The following is a 20,546-nucleotide window of genomic DNA, read 5'->3' as shown; positions in this document are numbered from 1 at the left end:
GTCAAATTTCGGAGCACTAAGAGCTCCTGTGGAGGGTGGGGGTGAGGGTGGGGAGTCAACTGCCAAGTAATGACAAATACAAGTGCGTCAGACTCCTCATTGGCCACACTGTTGCTAAGTTAGTAGGATAATACTTTAAAAGCTTTGAGGAAAAATGCCTTGTACCTCGGAATTTTACCTCCAACCAAACTTTATTCCAGAGTGAAAGCTCAATGAAGACATTTTTAGATAGGTAAGGGATCAGGGGGCCAGAGACAGTATGGCTGAATAGAATGAATGGTGCTATTGTAGGAAAAAGCAGTGGGAGGAAGTCATCTCTGCCAGGAAAAGAGAGTAGATAAAATAAACAGAATGACTGGAGTGGGGGTGGGGGGGAAGCACACAGAAATTCTGAAAAGGCCAAAAATATAGAAAAGACCCACGGTCCCACTAAACAACTGTGGTTAAGCTGTGGTTTCGTTTTAAGGGGAAAAAGGGGGAGTGTATGTAAGAAAAGAGTTGATTTGACCTTGATACTGGAAACAATCTCCTTAGAGAACCAGGGCATTTGGCACAGGCAGGTAGATGCATAGTGCCTTCACAGTGCCTCTTGGCCTAAAATAAAACTATTTGTGGGGTTATAATGGCATAAATAGTGCTTATTACTTTTCACCTTTTATCATAAGTCCATAAACAAGGCAAGGGAGACTCGTGCATGCAGATGGCATGTACACATGTACGATCTCAGCCATCCTAACAGTGTACGCTGATGGGAAACGGATCGTGGAAGACAGGACAGTGGAGGAGAAGGTAGAAGGGCCGCTTCTCACCTTATAAAGAAGGGAGTCAACAGAAAATGGCAAAAGGTGATGGAAGAGAAAGAGCACCTCAAGTGAATTAGGTGAACTGTCAAAGGTGACTATAAGAAGAGCTAAAAATATCATCACTGAACATTGGTATGAAAAGAGGGGAGAAGAGAAGACAGAACGGTGACCACTCCTTGTCTTTCCTGTTGGGGAGTCAATACATAGTCTAAAAATTAATTTCATAAAAATATACAGAGCAATACGAGTAGTCAACCCTTAATGACTACTCCCTATGTTCCAGGCTCTGTTCTAGGTACTTTTATATATTTATTTATGTATTTAACTCCTATAACAACCGTAAAATAAAAATGAAGAGCTCAAGACAGAGATGTTAAAGGACCCACCTGGAGGGATCTATGCAGGGATCTGGGACAAATGGAGGAGACTGGGCTCAAATCCACCTAGTCTGGCTTCAGAGGCTGTGAGATTCATCACTGTGTAGACTCCCTTCTTAAAATGGCACTGCCAGTGGGCCACGTACTGGTCTAAATTCTTTATGTGAACTGACTTACATCTTTAAAATATAGGTATGTTTGGGGCGCCTGGGTGGCTCAGTCGGTTAAGCGGCCGACTTCGGCTCAGGTCATGATCTCATGGTCCATGAGTTCGAGCCCCGCGTCGGGCTCTGTGCTGACAGCTCAGAGCCTGGAGTCTGCTTCGGATTCTGTGTCTTCCTCTCTCTGACCCTCCCCCGTTCACGCTCTGTCTCTCTCTGTCTCAAAAATAAATAAACGTTAAAAATAAATAAATAAATAAATAAATAAATAAATAAATAAAATATAGGTATGTATAAAATGGGTAGTAATACATTCCTCATTGTATAGATGAGGAAACCAAGGAGCCATATCATTAAACAACATACCCCCCTCTTTTGGAGCACCAAACTCTTTTCTGAAATGGGTCTTGAATCCAGGCCCTTTACACGTGCAGGTGGGCAAGGGCTGCAGGGGACAGGTCTTGCCAATGAATATGGTATGTATCAACCGTTCAGGGAATATGATCTGTATCAACAGTTCAGGGTACGTGTACCTTCTCTCTCCTCTCGGTCTCCTCTCGTACCAGCTGAACACAGAGGGTGTCTACAACTCAGTGGGAGGAGTCGTGTTCCATGAGTGACCACACAGGGCACAGAAGCCCCTCCTCACACACATTCTTTACCAGTCCACGTTGGACTGTGATGTGACAGAGAAATCAACTCATTGCATTAAACCGGTGAAATCTGGGAGTCACCTGTTTCAGCAGCTTATCCTAGCAGCCCACAAATGCAGAGACCGCTAGGTATTCCCAGTCTCCCCTTCTTCTATGGCAGAGGATGGCAAACTTCACTTTCCGAGTGAAATCTGGACTGAAACTTGTTTTGGGGTGGCCTGTGAGCTAAGAAGAGTTTTTATATTTCTAAGGAGTTGGAAGAAGAAGGGAAAGAAGGAGGAGGAGGTGAAGAAGGAAAAAGAAGGAACAGAGGAAACGGGAAGTTAAAAAGGAGACAAAGAAGGAGGAGGAGGAGAACCAGACACTATACGTAGTCCACAAGACCTAAACTAATTTCTGTCGTGCTCTTTATAGAAACCATTCAGCAACCCCAGTTGGGTAGTAGGAGCTGGATAAGTGGCTGCCCCGAATGAGGACTGTGTCCCTCAGCTTCAATGGCAGCTGCAGCCATGAGACCTTGCACTGGATGACACTGGAGCAGAAGTGGCATGGGCATCTTTATTAAGAACAACTGACACGCATCATGACTCTCCCTTCTTCTTTGCCTCTTATTCTTCCTCCTGGCTGGAGAAATGGTGGACAGTTTGTGTCCCCAAGGGCTTTGAAGAATGAAGCTGTCATTTTTATCTTGGACTATCAGCGTTCTACATTTTATGAAGCTGAGAAGTTCATTTCTATCTTGATCGGTCACTGTTATGTTGGGTCTTTGCTTCTCTCGGCTAAATTGATTGCTAACCAATAAAACATGTGAGTGTATCACTCCATTTTTTAAACACTGTAACTTACTCAAAAGTATGTTTCGTAGAGTGAGAGCCCATCCCAACAAGCAGACTACAAACTGGTCATGACCTCATATTATAATGTTTTTTTTAACTGAAATGAAATTGTCATTTACCTCTGTTTCCTGGGGCAAAAAAGAAAGGAAGAATATTAAGTAGAAACTGATTTGCAGAGGCCAAAATAAAATAAATTTCTGATTTCCAGCACAAATAAGTAGTTCAACTCACAAATCTAGTTTTCCTGTGTATCGGTAGGAGCCCTGGTGGGAAACAGATGGTACACTCAAACTGGATAATTTGAAGAGTGTTAAGAGACTGTGAAGGTGTGAGCGGGGTAGGGGAAATGGTAAGGGGTGAGTAAAATAGAGCATGAAGGAGTGGGGGAAGAGGGCAGCTCCCTGGGGAGGTTTCCTGAGAGGAGCTGTGACTTCTGGAAGAGGTACACACTTTCTATGGCAGCTCTTGCCAAAGGCATTCAGGGGTCACAGACACCAACTTCACCCCCTTCCCACTCTCCAGGCTCTCATCCACAGAACCCGACCTGAAATCTGAAGAAGGAGCAGGGAAGACAGGGTGGGGTTCAAGGGGAGCAGCGTGGACAATGAACTTGGAGGGACAACGTCCACCCAGTTCTCTAAAGACAGAAAAGCAGAAGTTTGTCTTTTACAATATCCATTGAGGTTCTTACCTAATGAATTAGTAAAAAAAAAAAAAAAACAAAAAACAAAAAAAACACACACAAACAAACAAAACATAAAAACACCTTATTCTGTTAGAAGCTCTTATTCAATGTTCCAATCATTATAGTCCACTAGGGAAAAAGGAACACAGTCGATCACTGCCCCAGAAAGAGTTTTGTAAACACCCAGGGCAAATAAACTTCTGTGATGTGTTTGACCTTGAGACAAACTATGATACGCTGGGTATAAGTACACAGGGTCAGATCCATAGACTGGAGACCCACGCAGCTAGAGAATTAGGCACTATGGAAATATCAGAAGGCACTTTTTACCATCACTTTTTACCACCATTATTTTAACGTGAAATGAAGGACAGCAACCCTTTGCTTGGCAAGCATGACCATACCAAATCAAATGTACTCATTGTCTAAGTCTTGAAAACTCATTTCAAACTTCTGAGATAGACTACAGCCAATCCTGCGTGTTGCCAGATGAGGGGGGAGGGCAAAGGCACAGGGCCTTTGGACAATTCTCCCTTGAACTTTCATCCCAGCACTTACTCCATCTTTACTTGTTATTTTCATATTTATTTGCTTTTCGACTGCTGGCCCCAAGAGATATAAGGGTCTTCAGAGCCACGACAGGAAATATGTCTGTCTTGGCATCTCCAAGTAGATGCTTGAGAAGTGTCTGTTTAATACATGAATATCAAAATATATTCCATTCTCTGAGGCACTATTTGGTAGAAGAGCAAACGTGGCAGAAAATGGATTATTTCAGGACAACTCAGTGTGACTCCGAAGTACGTTAACACCTGATGAAATGGGAAAACAATAAACTCTCCTTTCAAGTGATCCTTCCTCCAGGAAGGCTCCCACAATCGATGAAAAGTGTTACCTCTGCTAAATCTCTAGAGGACTTCGACTTACTTTTCAGACCTATTAGTAATTTTTTCCACTTATGCCTTGCTACCACATTATCGTTGACAGATTCTTTGAAGACAAAGGCCTAACTGCATGTGTGTTTTACCTCAGTGGAGGACAATAAATACATATTGAATCAGTGAGACTAAAATATACCAGCACCCTCGTAACATAAGGACATCTTTTCTAATTGCCATCTTTGACCTCGTTTTTTACATATCTTCTGTATAATTCTGAAAGCAAACACGTGCCTGGATTGCCTTGTCAAGTGGAACTAATGCTCCTTATACTACCTCAAGTGGGAGAGAGAAAAAGCTTTTGAAAAGTCAAATGTGCTCTTCACATATTTGTCATATTATTTGTGTGTATGGAAGTGAGTGAAGATTTTGGAGGCCAACTTCTTTTATCTTCAAATTAGAACTCCATTAATCTACGTTGATTCATTTCGAGGCAAAATGGCTTGACTCTTGGGGTGGTTCACAACAAAGAATAAGCAATTAGAAACCTAGAATCTAAAGGCTGTACAGAAAACAAATAATTTTTATGTCACACAATCACAGAGTCTGAGGAGGCTAATTCAATCGCTGGTCTGAATAGATGTTAAACACTGGAATCAATTTTATAGGAATCAGAAAAAAATGCATTCAAGTAGCAGTGATGGAAATTCAGAAAAACAATGTACCTGTGGCTTTGATGAAAACCTAAACCTGCGGAGCTCTTAGAGTTGGAAACTGGAGGCACGAAAGAGCCAGAAATGCAAAGTGTAGTCTATTTGGCAGGTTCAGATGCCAAACAGAGCACCTGCCCCCCACCTCTTGGTACACCCATATGCTTTGGCACAGTTCACGATGTCTGCTAAAAGTGACTCTTGAGGAGAGGGATGCGATGGAGAGACAATGGAGACAAAGTCAGCCTGAGCTGCACTTGGCTCCAGCAAGGCCATGAGACTCTGGTTTCTGGAAGCACTTGATTCACCCACATGTTGCTTGATGTAAGGTTTTCTCAACACTCAAGCAACAGAGTGAGTACAGATACATCGGCGTCTTCCAGTGGGTCTACTTTTTCATTAAACAAGCGAAAACACGGTCATGAATCCCACAGAATGTTCAGGGTTTTAAAGATACACAATGCTCATGCTTCCCAGAATCTCTGTGTGCATCCTCTTTCTATATATTCATATATATGAATTTATTTTAAGTGAAAGTAACAGCAGCAGCTTAATGAACTCTTTCAGACAAGTCTAGAACGATTTTCCAGGTGAAGATAGATATAAGATGCTTAAGAGGTTTGGATCAGCAAGACTTTCGAGAGCAACTACTGTCTGCCAGGCATTGGGAATAAAACATGTTGAATAAGAAAACACCGTGCCCATGTTCCAGGGAAATTTAATAAACAAAGCAGATGAACATAGGTGGGAAAAAAGAGGCAAACCTGGAAACAGACTCTTAACTATAGAGAACAAACTGATGGTTACCAGAGGGGACACGGGTAGGGGGATGAGTGAAATAGGTGATGGAGATTAAGGAGGGCACTTCTAGTGATGAGCACCAGGTGTTGTATATAAGAGATAAATCAGCAAATTGTACACCTGGAACGAATATTACATTGTATGTTAACTCAGAATTTAAATTAAATCTTGAAAAAAAATTTAAAAATAAAATAAGCTCACGTGTTTTCCACTCTTCCACACTGTGCTCCCTTAACACTCACAGGACAAGTGGCCCAGCCTCAAGAGGTCTGTTGTATACTATATGGAGTAAGATGTACTCACACATGGGCATATCATAAGACAGAATTATGTGCTGTAAGACAAATAGAAAATGCCAATGTGGGAGAGTTCTTAGACGACAACAACAACAACAACAATATTTATTGAGTATTTAATCATATACCTAGCATTATTCTCAGCACTTTACATGTTTTTGTCTACATTTCTAGAAGTGTAAAATAAACATATCTTTCTTAGATGCTTTATTGTAAATAAATTATTTTAAAGCACCCATAAAACCTGTAGTATCCTGTTGCAAATAATATTTTTAACAAATAATATGTGAGAAGTCCATTGGGAAAAATAAATACCGGTACTAGACGATGAGATGGGATAAAGAAGAAACACAAGGTATTGTCTTTGGTACCAGAAAGTCTCCAGTCTAAATAGAAACACACTCTCACAAATGCACACAAAAAAATGTATGAGCAACTAGGAATTAACATGGAGAAATGAACTACTTACATGAATATTAATGGGATTCAAAGTAAATGTATTTTGATGGAAATAAGAGTTTTGATCAGGTGTTTTAAAGCATTTCCCAGAGAAGAATGGAAAGATAATTATAGGTAAGGGAAATGGACTAAAACTGTAAACAAATAAGAGAAGGAATGATTGAATATAATAAGATAATTAGTGTAACTCACTGAGCATAATGTCCAACCAAAAGAGAATGCTCGGTGAATGTCAATTTCTGCCTCTTCCTTCAACCCTGTTTTAGTCAAGAGTCTTGGTTTCAGAAGATAGAAAACACAACTCCTTATGCATCTGCTTTAAGCCAAGCAGTGTTACTTATTGGCCTGTAATGAAGCTGCACAGTCCAGGAGGTATCTCTGTGACTCTCAGCCATTTGTCTCTGCATTTCCATCCCAGGCAGATCAACCCCACCTGGCAAATACCTTCCTCCAAATCCAGGCTTTTATCCTCTAGCCTCAAATCCAGCACCAAAGAGAGAACCCACCTTCTTTAAGTTTGAATAAATTTCCTATACTTGGTTCTCACTGGCCAGAACTGGGTGATATGCTCACCTATGAACTACTGAAAGGGCCTTCACTTTTACTCTAAATGAAATGGGGAGTCATTGGATATTTTGAGAAGAGGAGTGACACAATCTGACATAGCTTTACCAGAATCACTATAGCTGTAGTGGATGAGGGTAGAACCTGGATGTCTAGTCAGAAGGCTCTAGCAGCAGCAATCTGAAAAGTTGTGATGGTAACCTGGACCGGGGTAATGCTAGTGAGGTTGTGAGAAGTGGTAAGATCCAAAATACAGGATTTTGAGGTCAAGGCCAAGATAATTTCCTGAATGACTGGGTGTGGTATGAGAGACAGGAAGAAGAGTCAAGAAAATATTTTAAGGGGTGCCTGGGTGGCTCAGTCAGTTATGTGTCCAGCTCTTGATTTTGGCTCAGGTCATGATCTCATGGTTTGTGAGATCAAGCCCCACATCAGTCTCTGCACTGACAGTGAGGATCCTGCTTAGGATTCTCTCTCTCCCTCTCTCTCTGCCCTTCCGCTGCTCACACTGTCTCTGTCTGACTCAAAATGAATACATAAACTTTAAAAAAAAAAAAAAAGAGTATTTTAAGCCTGAATAACCAAAAGAATAGACTGTCCTTAATTGAGGTTGAACAGGTGTCTTATCCATTAGACAAAGTTGAGATGTCTGTTAGACAACCAAGTGAAAACCTTGAGGAAGCAAGTGGATATACTGTGTTTGAGTTCAGAAGAGAAGTCTGATCTGGGGATCTAACAATAGAAATGTAGATAGAGGGGCACGTGGGTGGCTCAGCCGGTTGGGTGTCCAACTTCAGCTCAGGTCATGATCTCACGGTACGTGGGTTTGAGTCCCATGTAAAGCTCTATGCTGACCACTCAGAGCCTGGAGCCTGCTTCAGATTCTGTGTCTTCCTCCCTCTCTGCCCCTCCCCTGTGCTCTCTCTCTCTATCTCTCAAAAATAATAAATAAGAATTAAAAAAAATTTTTTAGTGTAGATAGAAAAGAGACAAGGACAAATGACTGAGCCCTGGAGCCCTCCAATGTTACTTGGTGAGAAAGGAAAGTGAGAAAAGCTACCAGTGACATAGGAGGAAACTCAAGAGTATGGTGTCCCTGATGCGCCATGAAGAAGTACAGCAAGGTAGAGAGAAAGAGATCAACAGTGCCAAACTTCAGAGGGTCCAAGACAAACATGTCTACACAGCCCACTTATAACTTGGCAATGCTTGGTGCAAGACCACAAACACAGGCTCCTCACATATCTAAATATTTGAAAGTTATGAATCAAATTCAAAGACTGTTAATTAAAATATGTTCCACTCTCCTGCATTAAGAACTATACTTTTCTGGGGCACCTGGGTGGCTCACTCGGTTGAGCATCTGACTTTGGCTCAGGTCTCGATTTTGCAGTTTGTGAGTTCAAGCCCTGCATTGAGATCACTGCTGTCAGCACAGGGCCCATTTTGGATCCTCTGTCTCCTCTCTCTCTGCCTCTCCCCTGCTTGAGCTCTCTCACTCTCTCTCAAAAATAAATAGACACTAAAAAAAAAAAAAAAAAAAAGAACTATACTTTCCTACGTGCCTAGAAGGCCATGTTCAAATGGAGAATTTTCAGACTCCTCAAGACTCTACAAGGATGTCAAGAACACAGAACTACTGGGCCCATCCCTTCCCTTCCCACATGGTTAGGGGTCTTGCATACAGAAGTATGGACATCCCAGCCTACTCTTAGATTTAGGAAAGATCTAGTTTCTTCTCTGCCTGTACACACCCACATCCCTCCTCCTTAGCAAGAATCTACAGGCCAAAATGATGTTCCCACTTGGAGCCAGAACCCTCCCCTCTAGACCATGCTCTGGTAACTAGACATATGGAATTGCCTACCTAATGGCCCTAAACCTGCCTCTGGGGCCTGTGTGGACCTCCTCCCCAGGATTACAAAAGAGGAGCAGTTTGCAAGAATACAAACAGAAAGAGGATCTGTGTGCTAGGATATCCACATTTGTGAATGATGACAGTAAATATCATTAAAAGAAGAAGAAGATAAAAAGCTAGACTTAAAATGGCAGCCTAGGGAACTCCAGAGTTCCATCCCTCCTAAAGACAATCAATGAGCTGGGAGAAAAAAAATTCCAGAATCAACTTTTACAGAACTCTAAAATCCAGCCCGAAACATACAACATATCAGAGGAAAGCTTGGTGATTAAAGAAGCTGCTGATTTGCAGTGAGATCTGTGACACTTGAACTTTTCTGTGAAATCTAGTTCTATGAAAAACACTATTCATATTTTGACAGGGAAATTACTGAATCTGAGATTGCTTTGGGTATTATGAACATTTTAACAATATTAATTCTTCCAATCCATGAACATGTATATCTTTCAATTTGTGTCATCTTCAGTTTCATTCATTGATGTTTTATAGGTTTTAGAGTATAGGTCTTTCACCTCCTTGGTTAAGTTTATTCCTAGGTATTTCATTCTTTATGGTGCAATTGTAAGTTGAATTATTTCCTCAATATTTCTTTCTGCTACTTTGTTTTTGGTGTATAGGAATGCAACAGAGTTCTGTATATTAATTTTGGATCATGAAACTTCACTGAATTAATCTATTACTTCTAATAGTTTTTTGGTGGAGTCTTTAAGGTTTTCTTTTTTTTAAGTGTTTTTTTTGTTTGTTTTTTTGTTGTTGTTTTTTGTTCTTTTTTGAGAGAGAGAGAGTCAGAGACGCTGGGAGCGGCGAGCAGCTGGGGAGGGAGAGGGAGAATCCCAAGCAGGTTCCGCACTGCCAGCACAGAGCCCAAGGCAGGGCTCTAACTCATGAAGCTGTGAAATCATAACCTGAAATGAAACCGAGAGTCAGGCACTTAACCAACTGAGTCAACCAGATGCCCCAAGGTTTTCTATGTAGTATCATGTTATCACAAACTATCACCAAGTTTAACTTCTTCCTTACCAATGTGGATGCTTTTTGCTTATTTTTCTTATTTGATTGCTGTGGCTAAGACTTCCAGTACTACGTTGAATAAAAGTGGTGAAAGTGGACACCCTTGTCTTGTTTCTGATCTTAAAGGAAAAGCTTTCAGTTTTTCACCATTGAGTATATTAGCTGTGGGTTTGTCATATAGGGCCATTATTGATGTTGAGGTATGTTCCCTCTAACCCCACTTTGTTGAGAGTTTTATTATGAATCAGTGTTGAACTTTGTCCAATGTTTTTCTGCATCTATTGAGATGATCATATGATTTTTGTCTTTTGATATGTTAATGTGGCCTATTACATGAATTACTTTGTGTATGTTAAACCACCCTTGCATCAAAGAGAATAAATTCTACTTGGTCACATTGTATGATCCTTTAATGTGCTGTTAAATTTAGTTTGCTAGTATTTTATTAAGGATTTTTGCATCAATGTTAATCATGGAGATTGGCCTGTAATCTTCTTTCTTTGTGGTGTCTTTGTCTGGATTTGGTATCGGCATAAAGCTGGCCTCAAAATTAATTTGGAAATGTTTCCTCTTGTTCAATTTTTTGAAGAGTTTAAAGAGTATTGGGGTTAATTCTTCTGTAAATGTTTGGTAGTATTTACCAGTGAAAATATCTGGTCGTGAGTTTTCCTTGTTGGGACTATGGTTTTAAAAGTTAAATATGTTCAAAGGGCCAAAGGAAACCTAAACAAAGAACCAAAAGAAATGAAGATAGTAAGTCTTGCCAAATAGAAACCATCAATAAAGAGATAGAAGTCATCAAAGACACCAAATAGAAATTTTCTGGAGTTGAAAAATATAGTAAGTGAAATGCAAAATTCACTACAAGGGTTCAACAGCACATTTAATCAGAGGGAAGAAAGAATCAGTGAACTTGAATATACAACAACTGAGATTATTCAATCTGAGGATCAGGAAGAGAAAAGGATGGCAGGAAATGAAGAGAGCCCAAGAGATACATGGGACACCATTAAGTAGACTAACGTATGCATAACATATGCAGAAGAGTGAAGAAAAAATGGCTAAATCCTTCCATTTGATGAAAGATAAGAATCTACACCTCCAAAAAGCACAACAAACTCCAAGCAGAATAAATTCTAAGAGATCAACACCAAGATACATTATAGTCAAATTAACAAAAGACACAGAGAATTTTGAAAGCATCAAAAGAGAAGTGACTTGTCATACACAAGGGACACAAATAATATTAACAACCAATTTTGCTTCAGAAACCCTGGAGACCAGAAGTCAGTGGAATGACACATCGAAAGTGTTCAAAGCAAAAAATTGCCCAGGAAAGATTCTGTGTCTAGCAAAACTACCCTTCAAAAATGAAGGAGACGGTAATGCACTAGTCAATAAAAACTAAAGGCGATAACCAAAAACTAAATGAATTCATTGCTAGTAGATCTGCCCTACCAGAAATGTGAAGTAGTGTCTTCTAGGCTGAAATGACAGAATGCTAGAAGATAACTCAAAGTTATGTGAAGCTATAAAGATAACAGTAAAAGTAACCACACAAGTAAACACAAAATCAGGGGTATTGTATTTTGGGTATAGTAACTCCTCTCTTTTTTTCTATACGATTTAAGACACAAATGCAGAAAACAAAAGTTATAAATCTGTGTTAATATGCATACTATATATAAAGATGTCGTTTGCTACCATTAACAAAATTAAAGGGTGGAGTTGTAACGGGGCAGCTTTTTTACACTATTAAAACCAAGTTGGTATTAATTCAAAGTTGATTGTTATAAAGCTATGTTAATTGTAATTGTAATCTCCAGTGTATCCACTAAGAAAAAACTAAAAGATGTACCAAAAGAGAAAAGAAATGAGAAAGTGATCAAAATGATACACTCAAAAAAATTAAGCAGAGAGATGAAAAGTACAGCAGAGAATACGTTCAATAAGACTGCAATAACATTATTTGGTGACCGATGGTGGCCACACCTATTGTGGTGGGCACTGAGTAATGTATACAATTGTTGAATCATTATGTTGTACATCTGAACTAATTTAACACTGTGTGCTAATTATACTTCACTTACAAAAACGTAACAGGAGCAAATAACATAAAAATTACTCACAAAAGAAGGGAGTAATAGAGGAATTGAGGAACAAAAAAGTTTTAAGACTTATAGAAAAGGAGTAACAAGATGGCAGAAGTTTTCTTATCACTAATTGCTTTTACTGTACATGGATTATAGTCCTCAATTAAAAGCAGAGATTGGAAGAATGGATTTTTAAAAAATGACCCAACTATATACTGCTTGTAACAGACTCACTTTAGGGCCAAAGACACAAACAGGTTACAAGTGAAAGAGCAGAAAAAGAAAATGCAAGGAAACAGTAATCAAAAGAGAGCTGGGGTGTTCGTACTAATATGAGACAAACAGCCTTTTGAATAAAAAGTGTCACGAGACAAAAGTGACATTACACATCAATGAAAAGATGAGTCCGTCAAGATACAATAATTATAAATATATTTGGACATAAGAACAGATCCCAAAATAATATGAAAAAAATGAAAGACTGAAAGGGAGAAATAGTTCTACGATAACGGCTGGAGACTTCCGTATCCCCATTTGCAACATGGAGAGAAGCAGTCAGAAGATCAATAAGGAAATAAAGAGCTGTACAATGTTGTAAGTCAACCAGACCCAGCAGACATAAAGAGAGAAGGCACTCCGTCTTACAGCAGCAGAATACACGTTTTTCTCAAGAGCACACAGAACATTCCTCAGCACGGACCATATGTTGGGCCACAAAGCAAGTCTCAATAAATTTTTTTAATCTTTTTTTGTTTTTGAGATAGAGGGAGTGTGAGTGGGGGAGAAGGAAAGACAGAATCCTAAGCAGGCTCCATGCCCAGCACAGAGCCTAACACAGGGCTCAATCTCATGACCGTGAGATCATGATGAGATCATGACCTGAGCCGACATCACGAGTTGGAAGTTTAACCAAATGAGCCACCCAGGCGCCCCTCAGTAAGTGTTAAAGGACTGAAATCATATAAAGCACATTCTTCAACCACGACAGAATGACAGTTGAAATTAGTAGCAGAAGAAAAACTGGAAAGTTTACAAATATGTGGAAACTAAACAGCACACTCATAAACAACGAACCAATGGTCAAAGAAGAAACTACAAGTGAAATTAGAAAATATTTTGGGATGAATGAAAATGAAAATACAACATACCAAAATCTATAGGATTCAGTGAAAAAGTGTTCATGGAAAATGTATAGCTTTAAATGTTCATATTAAAAAGAAAAGAGATCCCAAATCAATAACCTAACTTTATGTCTTAAGAAACGGGAACAACAGCAGGCTAAAGTCAAAGCTAGGATAAGGAAGGGAATAATAAAAATTAGAGTGGATTAAATGAAAGAAAGTTCAAGGGAAAAAAAGCGACAAAACCAAACCAAAAACAGGTTCTTTGAAAAGATCAGCAAAATTGATAAATCTTTCGGTAACTGACGCCCCCCAAGAAAATTACTAAAATAAAAAATAAAAGTGGGAACACTGCAACTAACTTTATAGGAAAAAGAAAGAATTATAAGAGAATGTTTTGAATAATCACAAACCAACAAACTAGATGAACTAAGTGAAATGAATAAGTTCTCAGAAACACACAAACTACCAACACCGACTTAATAAGAAACAGAAAATCTGAATAGATCTTTAACAAACAAAGAGATTGAATCAGTAATCAAAAAGATCTCCCAACAAAGAAAAGGCCAGGATCAGATGGCTTCACTGGTGAATTCCACCAAACACTTGAAGAATTATTACACCCTGCTCAAACTCTTCCAAGAAAAAAGAAAAGGAGGAAACACTTCCAAACTCATTCTATAAGGCCAGCATTACCAAAGCCAGATAAAGACGTTATAGCAAAAGAAAACTGTAGATCAGTATCCTTTATGAATACATACACAAAATTCCTCAACAAAATGCCAGCAAACCAAATAATATATTAGTAGTACAGTTGTATATTATATTAATGTAATAGTAGTATATTAAAATTATATTCCGTGACCCAGTAAAATTTATCCCTGGACTGCAAGAGTGAACACATGGAAATCAATCAATGTAATATATTACATTGACTGAAGAAAATCCCACATGCGAATTTCAATTGTTACAGAAAAAGTATTTGAAAACTCCAACATCCTTTCATGACAAAAACACTCGGCAAACTAGAAACAGAAGACCATTTCCTCCACATGATTAAGGACATTTAAGCAACTAGACAGAAGCGATGGTTGCACACCATTGTGAATACACTAAATGTCGGTGAATTGTACACTTTCAGATGGATTAATGTTATGTGCTTTCTACTTCAATGAAAGCAAAGGAGGAGGAGGAAGAGGAAGAGAAGGCAAGGTAACCATGACCATGATGAACAAGATTGATGAGCGTCCTGCTCTTATAGGACTTCTGTTCTAATGTGGTAGACATATAAGAAGCAAAGAAATAACTAACACTTGTTGAAAACTTCCTGTGTGCCGGGAACTACTCTAAGTACTTTGAGAACGAAACTATAAACTCCTTAGAACTAGTCGATGAAATAGGTTCTCTTCTCTTTACAGACAAAAAAAATTAAGGAACAGGGGCTCCTGCGTGGCTCAGTCAGTGAAGTAAGCGTCTGACTTTGGCTCAGGTCAAGATCTCATGATTTGTGAGTTCAAGCCCCACATCAGGCTCTGGAGCCTGCTTCGGATTCTGTGTTTCCCTCTCTCTCTCTGCCCTCCCTTGCTGGCCCTCTCCCTTTATCAAAAATAAACAAACATTAACCTAAAAAAAAAAATTAAGGAACAGAGAAATAAAACAACTCACCCAAAGTCAAGTAGTCATAAAGTGGAGAACCAGGATTTTAAGCCAAAAAGTCTAACTTCAGAGATTACACTAATATAATATATATAACTAGTTCATAACTAGTATACTATAAAATGCTGCGATGGGGGCAGGGTGAATTCAGCAGGGTATGGGACGACACCGCTGAAATTCCTACGTATCCTACTAACACACACTGCGATCGCTATAATTAAATTTGGCTGATACACATCATGATTGATAAAAGTACACAGTGAAGAGTCTGAAAGGGTTTTGAGAGAACACGGAATGTTCGGCTTGGCTTGCATTCACTTGAGATAAGAATAGATACAGCAACAAATAAAGAACCAAATCCAATTAAAATGCACATTGTTCATCATAAAATCAAGCCATTTTCAAACTTCTCATTGGAATCACTGAGTCACATAAAATTAGTATAAGAAACTCATTTAAATATTATCAAGTCCAACTCCTACCTGCATAAAGATTTCAGAGAAGCAAAATAACTTGCTTCTTGGTCCCAAATCCGTAAATCTTAAGCTATCAATCTTTTCAGTGGCTTTTACCTAGAACTACATAGATCTGGCTCTCAGACTTCAGAGAGTTGGTATGCAAAACAATTTAAAATAAAAATGTATAGGAAATACTTAGGCTGAATTTTTTATAAGCATATATGCATGTGTGTATATATGTTTAAAATATTTATATGCATACTTAATTCAGTCTACATAATTAAATATAAATAGATTATGGTACATCTTTTCACATTTCAGCTTTCGCATCTTAACACAGTATTGCAATATTTGGGTTTCAAATGGTGCAAAAAAATTATTATACCTAAACAAACATTTCCTCAAAATATGAAAGGAGATGTGATGACAAAACAGAAATAAGAGCTGGAAAATCTTATAGATAGCATCTTGGAAAACCAAGTGACCTTGGGAAAATTTTAGGCATTACTGAGTTTTGCTAAACCCCCAATAAGTGCTGCTAAGTATTTTTCTATTTATTTTATACCCGGGTGTTGTAAGAAAAACGTCACTCATATGTGTTGAATTCAACTTAAGCTGAGGATAACATAATTGTTGGGGAGCTACTTAATGTCCAGTAAGTTTTCTGAGTTTTACAAAGCCTTCCTTCTCCCTCTGAACAAGCAAGTGGTGTTTTGCCAGCACAGAACAGAGCTTGAACAGGGGGCAGATTGAGTTTGGTTCTAAACTTAGAGCACACAAATTTGAGCGACTGCCAAAGCCTGCTGAAATGTGTTTTCTCCAATCTTCTTAAAGTGCATGAGGATTTCAAAGGAAAAATTGTAGAGCTTTCCATTGTGAATTTTCTCTCAGTATTGAATATTTCCTGAATTGAAAACCACATAATGAATATAAGATTGGGATGTATCTTATCAAGTCTTGGTCACAGTATATTTCACGTTGGTATGTTTTCCCAAAGTGCTATCCTGTAACATTTTTTAAGCTTATGCGGTTTCCCTTATTTAGATATAAAAACAATGATTCCTGCCAATTATGGTTTTTAAATGAACGCACTTTCAATAACCAGAGGGGCAAGGAGTGGATCAGAGAGACATTTATATGAAAAGACAATGTATATTCAGTAATTTCTGATCACATCAAAGAGTCTATGATTCACTGGAGTCTTAAAGGGGGATGGGAGAGTGCTGGTGAAATCAACAGATTGGTCCCAACATATGGAAGCATAGAAGGCAAATGGAAGTAGGAGAAGGGAGAGGGGACATGCAAAACAAGGTCCATCAGTTCACTCCCTGCCAATAAACTGAAAAACATGTCATGGAGAATTTACCACTTAAATGGGATGACATTTAAATAATTCCTTTTGTTCATGTTTTTGAGACATCCCTATTAATTCATAAAGCAGTATGAGTTAGTTTGTATCTTTCCATCCCTTGTAAAAACTTTCTTGCTCTGATTTCAAGTCTCAGTCCTTTGTGTTGCAGCTAAATGGTGCTAAAAAAGACGCAGGAGGCTCAAAGAGGAAGAAAGAGTTAACATCAGCGAGAAAACGGTCTTTAATTATGAAAAGAAGCTGGTATTGGGGATCATGCTGAGAGGTGGGATTTTATTTCTAGATTTCATCTATTAGTGATCATTTTAACTGATTAAGGATCAGTTCTCTATTTCCATCTCTGCAATTCCAAGCATTTGTTGCTTTCACACTTCGCTTTTTTTTTTTTTTTTTTCTCTTTCAGGATGAAACCCAATATGTCTGAAGATGATTTTTCTATAGGGTTTGCTTCAGTCTTAGATTAATTATGAATACATCCATATCCTTAGCACTTTGAATTAATATTCTGGTCCAGAATTTTGAAAACATTACCTAGCTTTTATTCTATAAAAAGGGAAAGATTATAAAACCAGCTTTTATCTCATGCTATTTGATGGGGTCGTGAACATGAACTTGGAATGTTTTCTCAGTCAATTCAAGTTAGCCAACAGGCTGCATTGATGGTCACGTTTGCAAATAATGTGATGGCATTTCCCAGACATGTGAGAATTATGTCACATTCTATGTTGTGTAACTATAAATAACGTAAGCTACCGTATTTTTAAAGGTAGATAAAATCAGTGTCACCAAACTCTTTTGCCGGAAATTAGACCAAACCAAGAAATATCTAATTGGCATCCAGCAGTCTACTGCTGTCAGGCTGCCTCAGTTCAACCATTCTTTCCACCGATTTGTGACATCAGGCAAAGTTATCTTCCGTTTGCCTGGGTTTCCTCATCTATAAAATTAGGCAATTACAATGACACTTCACGCAACCTATAGGCATAGGATTAGCACAAGAATTACATGAGTTAATATTTAGAACGATGCCCGGCACACATAGTTAAGAGGCCAATTCTTTGTAGACCTTATTATGTAATAAATTTTCCCCCACAGAATTCAGCAAATATAATTTTTTTCCGTGTCCTTCCTAAAGCTTTGGTGAGAACACAATCTGGGACACAGGAGTATTTAAGTTTTAGTTATTCGAATGTAAAGTATTTGGTAGATTCCACAGATTGTTCTTTCCAGCCCTTTGAGCCCGGAGCACAAAGACTACCTTGCAGACTCATTCTTACACTTGATGTCTCTGGCACCCAAGATCCACAGCCTTCAACCCCAGAGTCAGGCATCCATCCTTATCTTTCGAAACCCATCCTCAAGTACAAACCCTAGCAGTTACAAAAGAGGTGTGTTTATTCTCCCACAATGACTGTAGATTTGTTTATTTCACCTTTACATTCTGCTATCTTTTGCTTCATATATTTTGAGGCGATGTTATTAAGAGTGACATTTCCATTTCTACATGTTTCTGGTGAATTAGCCCATCTTTGGATTACTTAGGGTTATCTTCCAAGCTGTTTCCTTTTAGTCTTTTATATATTTCTGTCTCATGCTCAGCCTGTTAATTAATAACAACACAATTGTGTAAGATTGGTCACTATCACAGGCTCTGCTTGAATTCCGCACACCATAGAAAGGTCTATGCTCCATATTTTTATGTATGCCATTATACTCCTGGATGGCTCAACTGGCAAGGATATGTTTTTATGGAAATATCAGAATCAGCTTATAACATTTCAACCAGCAAAGTCTTTTTATTCAGGCATTCGACATTTACTAAGCATATTCCTCAGCTAGATGAAAGGCACAAATAACGAACTCGCCCAGCCCTTAGTTTGATTACAACCCAGCAAAGTAGACGAGTTCAAGTGGGTTTTTTCTAGGAATGCATCATTATCCATTCCAAATATTATCATGGTGGATATTACTTGTGTGTGTGTGTGTATGTGTGTACGTGTGCGTGTGTGTATAGTTTTTCTATAATTCCAGGACTTTTATGACAATTATAATCCAGTTTTATAAAAGTGAGGCTGGTCTTAAATCTCAGCGCTTAATACACGTTTCTGGGAAGGTTGATCTGCAGAGCAAGAAAGTATGGGAATCACCGGCAACAGTCATGTGACTCAGGCAAAACATGGGAGACCTGACGTTGCTTTTCCAAATCCTCCCAGCCTGATGGGACAGGGCAAAGGGCACAAAGGGCATGCTGCCGGGGCTTTGCGGACACTTCAGAAACTGTCTTGAAGCTGGAGTTTCAGACAATTTACACTCCTTCTTTGTAAAACAAGGGACGAAACAAAGTTTTATGGGTAAGTTTTAGATTATGACCCCTTATTATTGCACGGCTGTCTCAACACACCCATTTCTTAATTTAATTGCTACCTTTTGCTTTTCTTTATTTCTGTCCTCTAGTAGACCGGCCCATATGGGGGCCGGGGGAAAAAAAGACAGCGAAATGAAGAAATCAAAGAAGATTTCACAAGCCCAGCTCTGGAAGGAAAAAGGACTGGTTCCTGGTGAGTTAGAGCCAAGCTTGGGGAGGAGACTGTGTTTCCTGCTCCATCCCATGACCTTCGAAATTCTCTCTTCCCTAGGACCACTTGCATGCAAATGGGTATGCGTGATCAATACAAGCTTGTGGGATGAAAACCTGGAAATGCTAATCTGGGGGCATAAGCACTTCACGCACTATTTGAAAGAAATAACAGATTGCTTTATGCAGAGGAAATGAAGGCATTTCAAATGTTCTCTTATCATCAAGACCCAAACTCCTGACACCAACATGTATTTTCACCAAGCTGAGAGGCACTCGCCAGACATATGCTGGCTGTTAAGGGAGTTTATGATCTTTTTCTTGCCCCAGATTGGGGCAGCTACAGTGATGGTGAGGGACCGCAGAAAGTGGTGGGGAGAATGGGTGTCACCCTCCACCCACAGGAACGGCAGTGTGATGTTTCTTCAACGTATTCCCACAGAAAGTTCCGTCAGACATTTTGTTCACAAAAATATGATGACAGGAGAACCAACACAAACTAATAAAACCCAACATCCGTAAAATGCTTTGTATGATGTGCATGTCTACCCGTTCCTTTCGCCTGAACACTGTAATATATTTTGCAGGTGTAAAATCTGAATTTCAACAAAGCTAAGTGACTTACTTAGAGCCCGGATTCTGCAGCCTGATTCCTTCTGCTCAGTCCCACACACCAGTCCCAAACCGAAGGATACGTTTATCTCCTTGGAATAAAGACCAGGAATTGAGTTAGGGTTGTAAATGTAAATATAAGTATAAACATAAATATAAGTATAACTAAAAATCAGGTTAGAAATCAACTCTAAACAGAAGCAAAGGAAATGGATACGTTCTTGGCAAAAATATCTCCAAAAATATTATATGACCAAAAGCATTCTAAATACAGCTTATAATAATATTTCTCATAGCAAATGACTCTCTTATGGGCAGAAACTGGTTTTTTAGGAAATCTTAGATTATTTATTTTCGTGACTACACTGTAACGGGTTAATAAAGATAATGATTTACAGATATTTATACTTAGAAGTGCCAAACACGGTTTTCAGTGTGTTCTGTGAATTATCTCACTAGACATCATAATGGCCTTTGAAGGAATTATCATTGTTTCCGCTTTCCAGATGA

The 20,546-nt window shown here is 38.8% G+C and overlaps 1 protein-coding gene across 2 annotated transcripts in view; it reads right to left on the bottom strand.

Annotated features, from left to right (window-relative positions):
* The window catches only part of LOC123586297 (suppression of tumorigenicity 18 protein), a 257,980-nt gene extending 237,912 nt beyond the window's left edge, over positions 1 to 20,068 (bottom strand). Inside the window, exon 1 of one of the 2 annotated variants that reach the window (XM_045455341.1) lies at positions 20,050 to 20,068. The gene's annotated coding sequence lies outside the window, so the exon portion shown is untranslated. The remainder of the gene's footprint in view (positions 1 to 20,049) is intronic. The other variant, XM_045455340.1, reaches the window with a different exon arrangement.
* Positions 20,069 to 20,546: the final 478 nt, after the last annotated feature.

The sequence above is a fragment of the Leopardus geoffroyi genome, chromosome C3 (genome assembly GCF_018350155.1).
Source record: "Leopardus geoffroyi isolate Oge1 chromosome C3, O.geoffroyi_Oge1_pat1.0, whole genome shotgun sequence".
In the NCBI taxonomy this organism is placed as follows: Eukaryota; Metazoa; Chordata; class Mammalia; order Carnivora; family Felidae; genus Leopardus; species Leopardus geoffroyi.
Note: the sequence above shows the minus strand (reverse complement) of the source record. Positions and strands in the feature narration are given on the sequence as shown.